A 14,961-nucleotide genomic window follows, 5' to 3' on the forward strand; every position below is an offset into this window, starting at 1 on the left:
AGAAGGTAACAAATATATCCATGAGTCATTAAAAGCACTAAACTACTTTCCATTTATGAGAAATTTTGAAACTTAGTCAACTTCTAAAAATTCTTTGATATCCTCCAGCCAAATAAATTTCATTACGCTGCATATTCTCTCGAAGAAATGTCTATATGTTGACTATGCTTGCTCTCAAAGAGACCTGAAACATTCTTCATCAACATTATGGCCAAAAATTAACTTTAACTACTTTCGGAGTGGCTTCAAACGGTTCTTTAACAAATATCACTTCAATAAAACTACCAAACATTATCAATATCTGGTTTCAGAAACTTCAAAGTACTTTTCGGCAAATATGCTCTCAAAACATTGACCAGACAATGGACAATATATAAGCTTAAAGGCCTCAGAATACTCTTTAACAAATATTCTCTCAATGAATAGAACAAATATGGGCATAATCTTCGCAAAAAATATTCTCTCAAAGAAAACAGCAAACATGAACACTATATATGTAGTTTCTTTGATCAAAAGCTAAAGTGAAAGAATAACTTTCAAGCTTTTTTCGGATGAAAGCTACGTTCTAATGAAACGGGTTCGAAGGCCTCAAATTTCAAAATAGATAGATATAATATTGAGGTTAAAGAAGGTTTTGTATCCCAAGGTACTAAGTTTGACAAATTGGAAAAGTGAGAAAACTCAAAAGCTTTTCAAAAACTTAAATATGAAAATAAGTAGATATAATTTTGAGTTTATGGAAGGATTCGTATATCAAGGTACGAAGTTTGACAAATTACAAAAGTGGAAAAGGCTCAAAAGCTTTTCAAAAGCTTAAATAACACAATGGGTTGATATAATTTAAAGTTTATGGAAGGTTTTGTATATCAATGTACGAAGTTTGACAAATTACAAAAGTGGAAAAAGCTCAAAAGCTTTTCAAAAACTTAAATAACACAATAGGTTGATATAATTTTAAGGTTATGGATGGCTATATATACCGAGGTAGTAAAGAGAAAATTCTAAAATAAGTTTACAAATTACAAAAGTGAAAAAAGCTTTAAAGCTTTCGGATGAAAGGTCTTTTCAGAATAAACAGCTGTATAGGTAGATATAATTTTAAGGTTGTGGAAGGTTTTGTATACCAAGGTACTAAGTTTTACAAATTTCAAAAGTGAAAAAAGCTCAAAAGCTCTTCAAAATGCTCAAAAATTTTATAATGCAATAGGTGGATATAATTTTGAGGTTGTGAAAAAATCCTGAAAGCTTTCGGATGAAAGGTCTTTTCAGAATAAACTGAAATATAGGTAGATATAATTTTAAGGTTGTGGAAGGTTTTGTATACCAAGGTACTAAGTTTTACAAATTTCAAAAGTGAAAAAAGCTCAAAAGCTCTTCAAAATGCTCAAAAATTTTATAATGCAATAGGTGGATATAATTTTGAGGTTATGGATAGCTATATATGCCGAGATAGTAAAAAAAAAGAAATCAAAAATAATTTTGACAAATTACAAAAGCAAAAAAAAACCTAAAAGCTTTCGGATGAAAGGTCTATTGAGAATATACTTAAATAACACAATAGGTAGATACAGTTTTGATGTTATGGAAGGTTTTGTACACCGAGATACTAAATTTGACAAATTAAAAAAGCTCAAAAGCTCTTCAAAAACTTTTATAATGCAAGAGGTGGTTATAATTTTGCGGTTATGGATGGCTATGTATACCGAGGTAGTAAAAAAGAGAAATCAAGAATAATTTGGATAAATTACAAAAGCAAAAAATGACTAAAAGCTTTCGAGAAATAATTCCGGCGTATTTGGCGGTCTTATGTTATAATTTTATTTTCCAACTGCTACCTTTCTGCTTACGCCTGCCCTTATCTCTAGGTAGCTTTCTTAACTAAATATGTATCAGTTACTGTTTCCTAAAATACTTATCGGCGCTACCACCACTTGTCCAGTTGTCAGCAGATTTTATGATTTACTTTGCACTTCGTCTCCAACTACGCGCAGATTTATTTAATTTTTCTCACAACCACTCGCTTTATTGCCCCCACGAAATCGTCGTTGTCCATTTTGTGGCTTCTATTTGAATTTATAACTGCAGGCGATGTCATAATTTCTACTTACTGTTGGTACAGCGGGGAAATGACTCGAAATATTATTCATATCCATAACTTATTGTGTATAAATAGATCTGAATATAAGGAAAGCAAGAAGAGAGCAGTGTGAGTGGTGTTTCCGCTATATTTATACTCAAGACTTTATTCAAATTTTTTTTAATTTCAATAGATTTAATTTTTTTGGGGGGATCAGAAACTTAGCTCGGGAATGAAAATTTGATTTCCGAACAGTATGTCTTCCTATGTCTGTCAATGAAGCTTAACTTAACTTGAGTAAAAGTTAAAAGCTTTCAAAAAACGTGAGTTCCAACGTACTCTGAAGACGTTGGCATTACATGTGAGCATGATTAGCAATAGTCCGATATAGTCCAAAATACCGTCATTCGAAAAAAAACATAAAGTGCTGTAACTAAGTCACAAATGTAGCTTTAAAGCAAAAAAAAAATAACAAAAAGAAATCTCGGTAGCATGTTTTTGGAAAATGAGCGTTGCTCGCCCTCTAAATTTATATATCTCTAAACTTCTTGACTTCATTTTAAAAGTCAAAGCCATGAAAGAGGATAAAGGAAAGCCAGAAGTCTAAGAACTACTATTTTAAAAGTAGACTGAGCTCGGTTTTGGGGTTGAAACCATAGCGGAGTATTCACCGCTTAGATGTCATCTCAAGAAAATAGTTAAAAAGATGACTCTTCTCCTTGTTTCGTTCAAATTATTACAAACAAATATATTTGCTTGACCAACAATCGCTAAAAAAAAGTAAGGTGAGTTTCTTTATACCTTACCAGCGACAGTTGGGACTGTGTCAACGAAATGAACCCAAGAACTATCAAAATTATATGTAGACACTTTAACCGTTACAACCACATTGGGCTTAATAGAAAGTACAGTCAGCCCAATTAGGACTTACAAGCAAGTGGTCGATCAAGCTTATCTCAATCTACCTACAATACTACGAGACCACTAATAACCAAGTATAGTTTCAATACAAATTTAATCAATATTTCCTCTAATATATATATTTATATAGATATAATATATTGCTTTGTTCATATATATATTCATTTTTGAAACAACAGCTGCGCCAGCGACAGCGTTTATCAAGCAGTTTTTACGCCGAGAAACTGCTGGCAATTCTAAATCAGCCATTATTATTGTCACTGTCACTCACTGAGCAACGCTAAAGTATGGGAGTATGGAAGTGTGTAGTGTTTGTTGACATACGTTGTTTCAAGCCATTAGCATAAAATTGTCAGCGAACAAAATTTAAATTGATGACTGTTGAAAGCTGCGTATACGCCATATTGGCGAGAGCTACATACAAAGATGGTTCATGCAATAGACCACGTGCTCTTGTTCCACAGTTATGATTTTAGGGTAGTGCTGTGCTCTGGTTTCAGAAAACCAGTGTTAGAGTTTTAACTTAGCAGTGAATCACACACTTACTGTAAAAGTGAAAAAGAGCTTTAAAGCTTTTGGATGAGAAATAACCGTAGAAGCCACTTAATATGATATTAGAAATATATAATTTTGAAGTTTATGGTATGCAAGGTAGTATAGAGACAAGCCAAAAACTCTTAAAGTAATTAAAAATAGCTCAAAATCTTTCGAAAGAAAGGTATTCTCCAAAGAAACTTAAATTAGATTTTATTATGAAAACTCTTGTATACAAAAATATTTTTTTAAACAAAAAAATTAAAAAAGAGCTTTAAAGCTTTCGCACTGTATTCTCCAAAGAAACTTAAATTAGATTTTGATCTGATAAATTTTGTATCCAAAAATATTTTAAAGCGAAACTAAGGAAAGGTTGAAAAGGTTGAAAAGTAAAACAAAAATAGCTTAAAAGCTTTCAAGAGAAAAGTACTATTTTAAGGTGGTTAAGTGCCATAAAAAATGAATATAAATTTGAGGAGACAAACGCTTTTGTATACCAATTTAGTAAAAAATAGAAACCCAAAAATAGTTTGGTATTAAAAAAAATCAAAAATAGCTTTAAAGCTTTCGAGTGAATGTACTCTCTGAAAACAACTTAAATTTTACAATAGGCAATATCGTTTCGAGGTTATGCACGATTTTGTATACCTAGGTCTTTAAAAGAGATTAATTTTTGTTAAATTGATAAACTGAAAGAGAAGCTTTAAAGCTTACGAAGGAAATTTAGATATCGTTTCGCGATTATAGTCAATTTTAAGCATGAAGATATCAAAATAGGAACCAAACAAAGTTGGTAAACTGCAAAAGTTAAAGAGATAGCTATGAAGCTTTTAGCCAAAAGCTCCCCTCCGAAAGATAGTAACAGTATAACCCACCCGTAACGATTTGCTTTAAATTTTAATTTACTTTTTTATGTTTACAATCGTTTTCATTTTTTTTTTAACTTTATCGTATTATCAATTTGGTTTTGTCTGAGTATTACCTAACTCTTAGTATTGCCATACCTCATACACACACAATCATGTATCTACATATGTCAACAATATTGTCAGCCGAAATAAAAAAAGAAAAATAAATAAATAAATATGAAAAGAACAACTGCAAATATAACGGCAACTGACAAATTGGACACGTGCCAGTGTCACATTCCACTGAAATACTGGAAATATTTTCTAGCAGAATGAAGTCATTTTCGGCCAACAATATTCCAATGCACGAGCACTCACTTGCCTATATCTGCCACATTTTGGAAGTCAGCCGAAAGTTTGGCAGGCACTGTTATTTGTTTTTGCTAATTTCCAATTGCTATATTGCTGTACGAATAACAGCTGTGTAATGCGACTGAGACTTGCTAGCAATATGCAATACTGTTTGTTTCGTTAATTTTGCCGCTGGTACACCATGACGTATGCGGGACTTTTTGCACATTTTGCCAGTGTTAAAAATTGTGTTAAAAAAATTAAGGAAATTAATGCAAAAATAAAGCCAGAAATTTTATAAAATTAAAATTAAATTATTTTTGAGTGGGGTTGCCACATATTTAAAAATTAAGATTTAAAGAAATGGATACATAAGCTAATTATTATTATTATTATTAATATGGCTATCAGTCTAAAGAAAGTCGAGAAAACGCTCCATTAATAATTTTTAATAGAGTTGCCACCTGCTGAAATGTGCAATTAAACAAAATTATAAGTTACACTAATTATGCTAATGAGGATGTTAAACTAAAGAGTAAAAACGCAGTAAAAAAAGTTATAGGGTTGCCACTTATTCAAAAAAAAATTTGTAATTAAATTCATATAATAAAATATTACGACAAATTGTTTTAGCGAAGAATATATTTCTATAAATATATGTAGATATAATCAGTAATCAGAAATATGGTTGCCACATGTTTGGGTTTTGGGATTTAAAAAACAAGCGGCACTATAATACGGAGGAGGCACAGAAATATTACTATTAAAAACTTTTTAGTGTTGCCATATTGTTTTACCGCTGCCATTTTTTTATTAATTGCATAATTAAATTAAGTTCTACAATAACGTCTTTATACTAAAATGTTTAAGAAAATGTTTTTTTAGAAGAGTTGCCAGTTGTTTTAATAAATTAATGGCAGAAATAAATCAAGTAAATTAAAAGTGATTACTTACACATATTTTACTCCAGAAAAATATTTTAATACTTAAGTTATTTTTCGGAAGAGTTGTCAAATGTTTGTAGAAAATAATAAAAAATATATATTAATAAGAAAAAGTTAAGATAAATTTGGTTTAACAAAATTTTGTATAAAGGTGTCTGGTGTGCCAACAAGTAAAAAGATATTCATAATTTTGTAATTCATTGCAAAAATTTTGAAGCTAAATATTTTGTGGAAATAAAAATATATTTATCGTAAAATTTTTAAAACAGAAAAGCAGCGCAAAAGCGAAGAACTGTGGCGTTGCCACTATAATTTTTTAAAGTATTTTCCTTTTGGCATTGAAAATACATTTTTTTATGTAAATAAACTTTAAAATTTAAGTTTGTAATAAATTTTGAAAACCATTTCAATTCAGCGTTGCCACCATTACTTTTATTTTGTTCAACTTTTGTTCTGAAATTTCATGTTAACGTTGTTTCTATTTAAAAATTTAATATTTGTACTAAAATTTTTTTAACGAGTTGCCAGATTTTTATAAAAAAATTTTGCTTTAATAATACTAATAATAATAATAATAATTAATATTAAAATTAAATAGTTTCCTTGCAAAAATATCTGCTAGCTAATTAATTTTCCGACATCCACTGCTTGTAGAATTCTGTCAGCTCGTAGACAACAAAAATTCCAACTCTTTAAATTTTCAACTCAGTTAAGTTAAAATTGATGTCGACAATTTCAACTTGGCAACTTGAAATGCTTTGAGCATAAATATTCACAAGCCTCTAATGAGCGCTCAGGCACACACATTCACACACACTTGCAATTCAATTCAATTCCGCTCTGTTAAAATTGGCAAAATTATTATTTTACTAGAATATTCTTAGCGACGCGCACATCCTGACGCTTCGTACGTACGGCCACATTCAGTTCATGTACGTTCAGTCACCTTTCGCCTTGCCTTGCTTGCCTTTTCCACTCGCTATCGCACTCCTTGTATGTGTGTGTGTGTGTTTATTTTTGCAATTTTCCGCTAGTTTTTTTTGTTACTATTATTGTTGCTGTTGTTATATATGTGATGCGGCGCTATTTGCTGCTGTCTTGGCTGCTATGTGTTGCCGGCATTTAGTCGTCACGTAAATTCAACAACCAAGGCGCACAAGCGAAGGTACATAACTGCCAGCTATGTATGTTCTATTTGTTTGCGGTCTCAACACAGCAGCATACATGTAAGTGTGTACATATGTATATATATATATATATATATATATATGTGTGTGTGTGTGTAAATATGTGCGTTTGTCCGGGCGCTGCAATTACCCTCATATGTAGCTGGTAAAAAGGTAGTCTTACACACACATATAAATTTGGAGGCAGTCATGCAAGCTTTACTGTCAGCCACAACATACCGTTAGATGCAACGAAAAGCAAATAAGAAAAATAAATTAAAGAAAAATAAGCCAAAAAGTAAAAAAAAAAGACTGATAGTAGAAAATTTCGCAAACTCATATTGGAAATATGCGCAAAGCAATAGTTCAATTGGCTGTCAGTGGAAAAGAGTTCCTCTCTCGCGAAGAAAAAAATTATAGTTTACAAATTTTAAACATCGAAAAAATAACTACAAAATAAATATAATTTTTGCAAATTTTTTTAATTACCTGTCACTTCCAGCGGGACACAGTAAGTCAAAGGTTCAAAAATGGTAGTTGACTTGTGACAGCTGACAAACATATTCGAACTTCAAAGGTTAAAACTTAATTTAACATAAATTTACCGAAATTGAAACAACTAGTACTACGTCACTATATAATTGCAAAAAGAAAATGGTGTTTATGATATGACAGATGACTGCTGACAGCTATTTGAGACTGCATATTCCATTAAATACATTAAAAAGAAAAATCTATATCAGATCGCTAACTATCGGAATATAATTTTACGTTACCAAACAACTTCTACATCAATTAATTACATTACATAACAGCTGTCATTGCTGTCAGGTGTCAGCGTAAATTTCCCTGAAACAAAATATGCATATTAAGCAATTAATATGACTAAATAGATCAAAATGATTTTACGTTAACCAAAAAAACAACTTCCAAATGAATTAATTTTATTACATGACAGTTGTCACTTCACAGCAATGACAGCTCTCATGTCTTTATAAATACCGTTAAAAGAATATGCATGTTAGATCAGAGAATGCCATACAATTATCTCACAATACCCAAAAAACAATTTCTAAGGGAATTTTGCAGTTATCACTTGACAATTGACAGCTGACAAGACACACAGATGCTTTTGGGGGAATCAAAAGCAACATATCTATAATTAATAATATTATATGTGACAGAAACTTTTTACAAATAACATGTGACAAATGAAAATTACAAATGACAGTTGACAAATGACAAATATAAATTTATGTGTCAGAAATGTCTAAATGAATTTCGTTCAAGAAATTTTTTCAGACACACACCTATTTAATTCAGACTTGGCATATAGTTGCCAGGTTTGCGGGCACATTTTTCTTTTGGAGTTACCAACTACCCAAAAATTAATCTAACAAAATATTAGTTAAACAAAAAACGGTGATGAAAATCTATCGTTTGATTGTGCATGACTTATAGTTATCAACTAATCAAAAGAAATTTTCGAAAATCAGTCGATTGCTCTTCAATTTAGACGCATTTTGACATCGAGCTGCCAACTGTCGATTAGAATAAAGCAAAAAATATTGTACAACACTTTTCAGACATGAGGTGTTCAAAACGCTGTTCCGGAAACCGTGTTTTGAATTAAATATTTTTGGGCATGGAGTTGCCAACTATCGATAAGAATCAATAAAAAAAAGATGGGAAAGAACTATCAAACATAAGGTGTTCAAAAGATTCTTCAGAAACCGTTTGAGTACTCTTTGAATTAAACATTTTTAGGCATGGTGTTGCCAACTATCGATAAAAATAAAGTAAAAAAAATTGGAAAGAATTGTCAAACATAAGGTTCAAAATATCCTTCAGGAAACCGTTTGAGTATTCTGTGAATTAAAAATTTTTAGGCGTGGAGTTGCCAACTACTTAAAAAAAATTAAAAACATAACAAAAGATCTTTCAAACATAAGGAGCTAAAAAAAATCTTAATTTCAATAACTAATCGAGTATTCTTCAAATTAGAGAGATGTTGTCAAAGAGTTGCCAACTATCGATAAGTATAAAGGAAAAAATAAAGCGAAACATATGCGAACGCGTTCAAAATATCTTTTCAGAGACCGTTTAAGTATTCGGTAAATTAAAAATTTTTAGGCGTGGAGTTGCCAACTACTTAAAAAAAATTAAAAACATAACAAAAGATCTTTCAAACATAAGGAGCTAAAAAAAATCTTAATTTCAATAACTAATCGAGTATTATTCAAATTAAACTTATTTTGTCAAAGAGTTGCCAACTATCGATAAGTATAAAGGAAAAAATAAAGCGAAACATATGCGAACGCGTTCAAAATATCTTTTCAGAGACCGTTTAAGTATTCGGTAAATTAAAAACTTTTGTGCTAGTTTATTTGGACATCTCTTGACTTAGAGTTGCCACCTAAAAAATTTAAATATTGCGAAATGTACGTCAAACATAAAACAACGTCCCGGTAAATATTCGGGAATTGATCAATATAGATAGATTTGAGGTAAAATTTCTATCTATCAAAATTTTTTAAAACCAAATGTAATTTGTATTATTTTTCCAATTTTCGATGACTGATTCGATCATTTCGACTGGTAACTGGCGAATAATACGCATGATGTTTAGCTTTGAGGCCTGAACCGAAGCAGGATTGTCTGCATAGATTTTGACTTTACATATCCTCACAGGAAAAAGTCTGAAATATCTCACGACCTTGCTGTCCAATTGACCGGCCCAAAATATGAAATTATCTACTCACCGAAGTGTTCTCGCAATAAATCCTTTGATTGATGCGATGTTTGGGAAGTGGTGTCGTCTTGTTGAAACCAAATGTCGCCAAGATCACGACCTGCAATTTCAGCATCAAATAGTCAGTTATTAACCCATCATTTTTGAAAGAATATAGACCGGTGATTCCACCAACCCAAAAACCACACCAAACCATTGTTTTTTCGGCATGAAATGGCAGCTCTTGAATCTCTTCAAACTGCAATGAGGCAATTATGCTTGTTTACGTATCCATTGAGCCAGAAAAAGGCCTCATCGCTGAACAAAATTTTGGCTCGAAAACGTGGGAGCTTCTTGGAACTTTTCAAGAGCTCACAGAGCAAAGCAATGGCACTTGGGAAAGTCGAACGACTTCAGTTCTTGCACAAGCTTCATTTTGTACAATTTCAATTTATGATCTCGTCGTAAAATGCACCAAGTCGATCCATACGTCAGTCCAAGTTTCTGCGAATGACGCCGCATCGACTCTCTACGATCTTCGTGTACACTCTCAACTACGACTGCTATATTTTCTTCACTGTGTGCTGGACGTAGTCTATTCCGTCGAATATTATCCAATAATGAATGCTGGGTCTCAACATGGGTGATGGTGTTGCGAACAGTATACTCAGTAGGCCGATTATGTTGACCATAAGTTGAGCGAGGCGCGCGAAACACATTCTCTACAGAACGTGAATTTTCGTAATAAAGAAGAATGAAAAAAGTACCTACACTTGAATCACCCGTTAGTATGCCATAAAATTTGAGGTGAACAAAGGGATTTCTAACATATTATATATTACATATGTATAGATATAACAGTTTTATATAATATACTCGTGAAGATTCTACTCTCTTCGCAAATGCCTGCTAGCCACATATATCCAAACATCTCCACATGCAAATATTAGCATAAAAGTGTGATATTTGAAATCTGTGACACATAATCTATAACTTTCTGATAACGTGTGACGTCTAACAAGCTGCTGTAAAAAGTGCAAAATTGTATTTTACGACATATGAAAAAAGACTTGTGCAATAAAAGCTGAAGCTTGCCGCCTCAACTTATTAAAGTTCGGAAGCAAGTTCGTATGTTCGACTCAAATATGGATTATTACACTTTGGTTGCAAGAAGCTGGTACTTACTACATAACCAGTATGAGTATATTGAGCTGCCTACTTTTCTGAATAGAATTAGTATGTAGGAAATTGAGCACTTGAAACTATCTGTGCCAAAAACGAGGGGACTTAGCGTTAAATTTATTTGTAAAATTTATTATTTGGGCCACGAAGAATTAATTGTAAATCAAATGGCTTCGATTATGTAAAAAATATTCACGATCGCATGAATCCGACCCTTTGTAATGATGCCTTCTAATGCCACTCTTTCAGCGATGAGTGTACTCTCTTCACTTCACAAATTACTAATTAGCACGGACACTTATTGCATTTGCAGTAAAAATAGTTCACCGAACCAGAATGAAACTCAGTAGATACCACATTGTTGGCATTCCGCTAAAGGCTTTAAATCGTTAATCAGCAACATAACGTAAATAACATGTTGAAAAATGTTGCTAACTGACACCGTTAGGAGGTTTTATAAACATTACAACTGTTAAGCACAAATATTAAGCAGAAGAAGAGGAAGTTAGATTTCAATTCTATACATTTTCACTTTTACAGCGATACCTTTGTTGGGTACTCTACAAGGACAAGTGGTGCTTGTGGCGGCTACAGCGTTGTTGGCCACAACCGTTAATGGTGCTGACTCGCTTTCTGCATTGCGGCGCTGACATTGTTGCTGACAAACACTCGATTGTTGCTTACAAAACGTACAGTTGTTTTCGAGTGTTTAATGGTTTTCGATTGCTATGCATTTAACTAGTATATATGTATATATATGTATGTAAGTATGCTATATATATATAGTATATTATGTAATATAAGTTTAGAAAGAAGTATATATTGTAAGCAGGGTTGCCATCTATTGTGTTTTTTACATTTCAAAAATAATAATCTACATATACACATACATAAATTAGGATATAGTTATTTGTGAAAGGTTGCCGCCTGTCTGCCTTTCATTAATTCAATGCTTTAAATTTTTTTGATGAAAGCACTAAAATTAAGTAATAAACTCGTATATAAATTAATATAATTAATAATTAATTTAATTAAAGAAAGAATTAAAGAAGCAAAAGAAGTATTGAACCATTGTAGTGTTGCCACCTGTTTCTATTTTTTTTTTTTTTAACTTAACGCATTCAGCAGCAGGAAGATGGAGTCATGTTCACGCAAATGAGGAAAGTTCTCTGATTGCCATTCGCTTGGGAGTGGCCAGAAACGAGTCTTTTATAAATGGCTCAAGCAGCTCACTACTTTTGGTCATAGACCAAGTATCCTCTGGGTAGCAGCTCACGACTTTCGGTCTTAGACCAAGTATCCTCTGGGTAGCCAAAGAACATCCATTTGAAGGCGAACTAAAGTTAGAAGCCGACCCATTCATCCTAAGGGAAGGTGCGCTAAGTTTGGGACCCGGCACATAAAAAACGCCCCAATGAAAATTAAAAAAACAGCCTCGGAAGAGAAATCCCGCTTTTAATGACGGCCATGGCAAATGCATTAATGATAAGGATTTAAGGTCCCTTAGTTGGGAAGGTGCCGCTGTCCGGCTGGTTGATATTCTTATTAGAAAGGCTGACATCACCGCTATTACCGCATTTACTATTGTGGCCATATAAAGAAGCGCAAATTTAGTGTGGGGTTCGTGGTTGGTACTAAGAGGCTCCGTCGTCGAGTACTGACATTCACCCCGTTGGATGAACGTCTAGCCACAATCCGCATCAGAGCGAAGTTCTTCAACATATCGCTGATTTGCGCTCATATCCCGACGGAATAGAAGGACGATGTGACCAAGGAAGACATGTCTACAGTGTTTCAAACGTGCGTACGCTCCGAGATCCTAACATGGATTCTGACTACTACCTTGTTGCAGCCACGATTCGCATCCGTCTCTGTGCAGCAAAAAACGCACATCAACAAACACAAGGAAGGTTCGACGTCTACAAGCTGCAATCACAACAGACCGCCGAACGATATTCTACTCCATTTGCACTCCTGCTCTCTAAGAGCACTCATCAACAACTCAGTGTAAGGGAACTTTGGGATGGCATTTCAAGCTCTTTACGTAAAGCTGCAAAAAAAACCATGGGTTCTCGGAAAATGCTAAACAACAGCTGGTACGATGAGGAGTGCCGTGTCACAGTGGAGAGAAAACTGACCGCCTTCCTCGCAACGTTATAATCGACCACAACACGTGTGGGATGGGACAGATACCAAGAGCTGAACAGAGCAGCGAGAAGCATTTGCAGACAAAACAGAAAGAGACGGAAATGCGTGGGTGCGAAGAGCTTGATAAGCTGGCCGACAGATATAATACTTGAAAATTCTACGAAAAAATGCGGCGGCTAACAGAAGATTTCAAAACCGGAGCATACCCCAAAGGTAACCGATGCCCAGAGCATACCAAAATTATGAAGGGAACACTTATCGAGCCTGTTTAATGGCAGTGAAAGCATAACATCAGGAGATGTCGAACCCGATGACGATGGAGCGGACGTTTCATTGACCGACCATGAAGAAGTTCGAATAGTAATTATCGGTCTGAAGAACAACAAAGCGGGGGGAAGGAAGTATTGCCGGTCGAGCTATTCAAATATGGCGACGAAGAACTGAGGAGCATGTATCAGCTTCTTTGTAGCATATTGTCTAACGAAAGCATGCCCGACGATTGGAAATTAAGTGTGCTTTGCCCAATTCACAAAACTTGAGACGGCGCATATAAGATTATGTCGAACGTATTGTGTGAAAGATCAAAGTCCGCCGTCAATAAACTGATTGGATCTTATCAGTGTGGCTTGAAGCCTGGAAAATCAGGAAGAAGCCAGATATTCACCATGCACCAAATCTTGTATAAATTCCGTGAAAAGATTATCAACACACACCACCTCTTCGTCGATTTCAAAGCTGCCTTTGACAGCACGAAAAGGAGCTGTCTTTATGCCGCTAAGTCTGAATTTGGTATCTCCGCAAAACTAATACGGCTATGTAAACTGACGCTGAGCAATACCAAAAGCTTCGTCAGGATCGGGAAGCACCTCTCTGAATCGCTAGATACGAAATGAAGTTTCAGACAAGGCGACACCCTATCGTGCGACTTCTTTAACCTACTCCTGGAGAAAATAATTCGAACTGCAGATCTGAATAAAGAAGATTCATTCTATTATAAGAGTGTACAGCTAGCGGCATAAGCCGATGACTTCGATATCATTGACCATAACAAGCGTGCCGTTAGTTCTGTTTTCTCCAGACTAGATAAGGAAGCGAAGCAAATAGGTGTGGTAGTGAAGGGCAAGACGAAATATCTTCTGACATTAAACAATCAGTCGCTTCACTAGCGACTTGGCTTCCACGCCACTGTTGACAGTCATAACTTCGAAGCCGTAGATAATTTTGTCTATCTTGGAACCAGTATTAACACCAACCAGAATCTCAGCCTAGAAATCCAATGTAAAATCACTCTTGCCATTTGGTGCTACTTCGGACTGAGTAGGTAATTGAAAAGTAATGTCCGCTCTCGACGAACATAGACCTAACTCTCTAAGTCCCGTTATTATTCCCGACCTGCTATATGGTGCAGAGGCATGAACGATGACTACATCTGATCGGTCGGCGTTACGAGTTTTCGAGAAAAAGGTCTGCAGAAGATTTATGGTCTTTTGCGCGTTGGCTATGGCGAATATCGCATTCGATGGTACAATGAGCTGTATAAGATGTACGATAATATTGACATATGTACTTCAGCGAATTAAGAGACAGCTACGTTGGCTAGGTCATGTCGTCCAGGTGGAGGTAAACACTCTAGCTCTGAGAGTATTCGACGCACTGGAAGCAGAGGAAGAGGAAGGCTTCTATTTTGTTGGAAAGACCAGGTGGAGAAGAACCTGGCGTCACTTGCAATCTACAATCAGCGCCAGATAGTGTAAAGAAAGAACGACTCGCGCGCTGTAGTGAACTCGACTATAATGTCTACGCCTTTAAAGAAGAATAAGAATAAAAGCCTGAACTTCTAGCGATCATTCCACCAAAAAAATTATTTTGTGATGTGGTTCATATATGTAACTGATCTAGAATTTTTGAATAAAATTTGGAAACTAAAATATTAAAGTCAAAATATTGAGTTTTTCATTTTTCTTTGTATTATTTTGGAAAAAAAACTATGTACTGCTCTAGAAATTATATATACAATTATACAATTAAAATATTAAATATAATGTGAATTATGGCATTT

This window comes from Bactrocera dorsalis, chromosome 4, assembly GCF_023373825.1.
Source record: "Bactrocera dorsalis isolate Fly_Bdor chromosome 4, ASM2337382v1, whole genome shotgun sequence".
Classification (NCBI taxonomy): domain Eukaryota; kingdom Metazoa; phylum Arthropoda; class Insecta; order Diptera; family Tephritidae; genus Bactrocera; species Bactrocera dorsalis.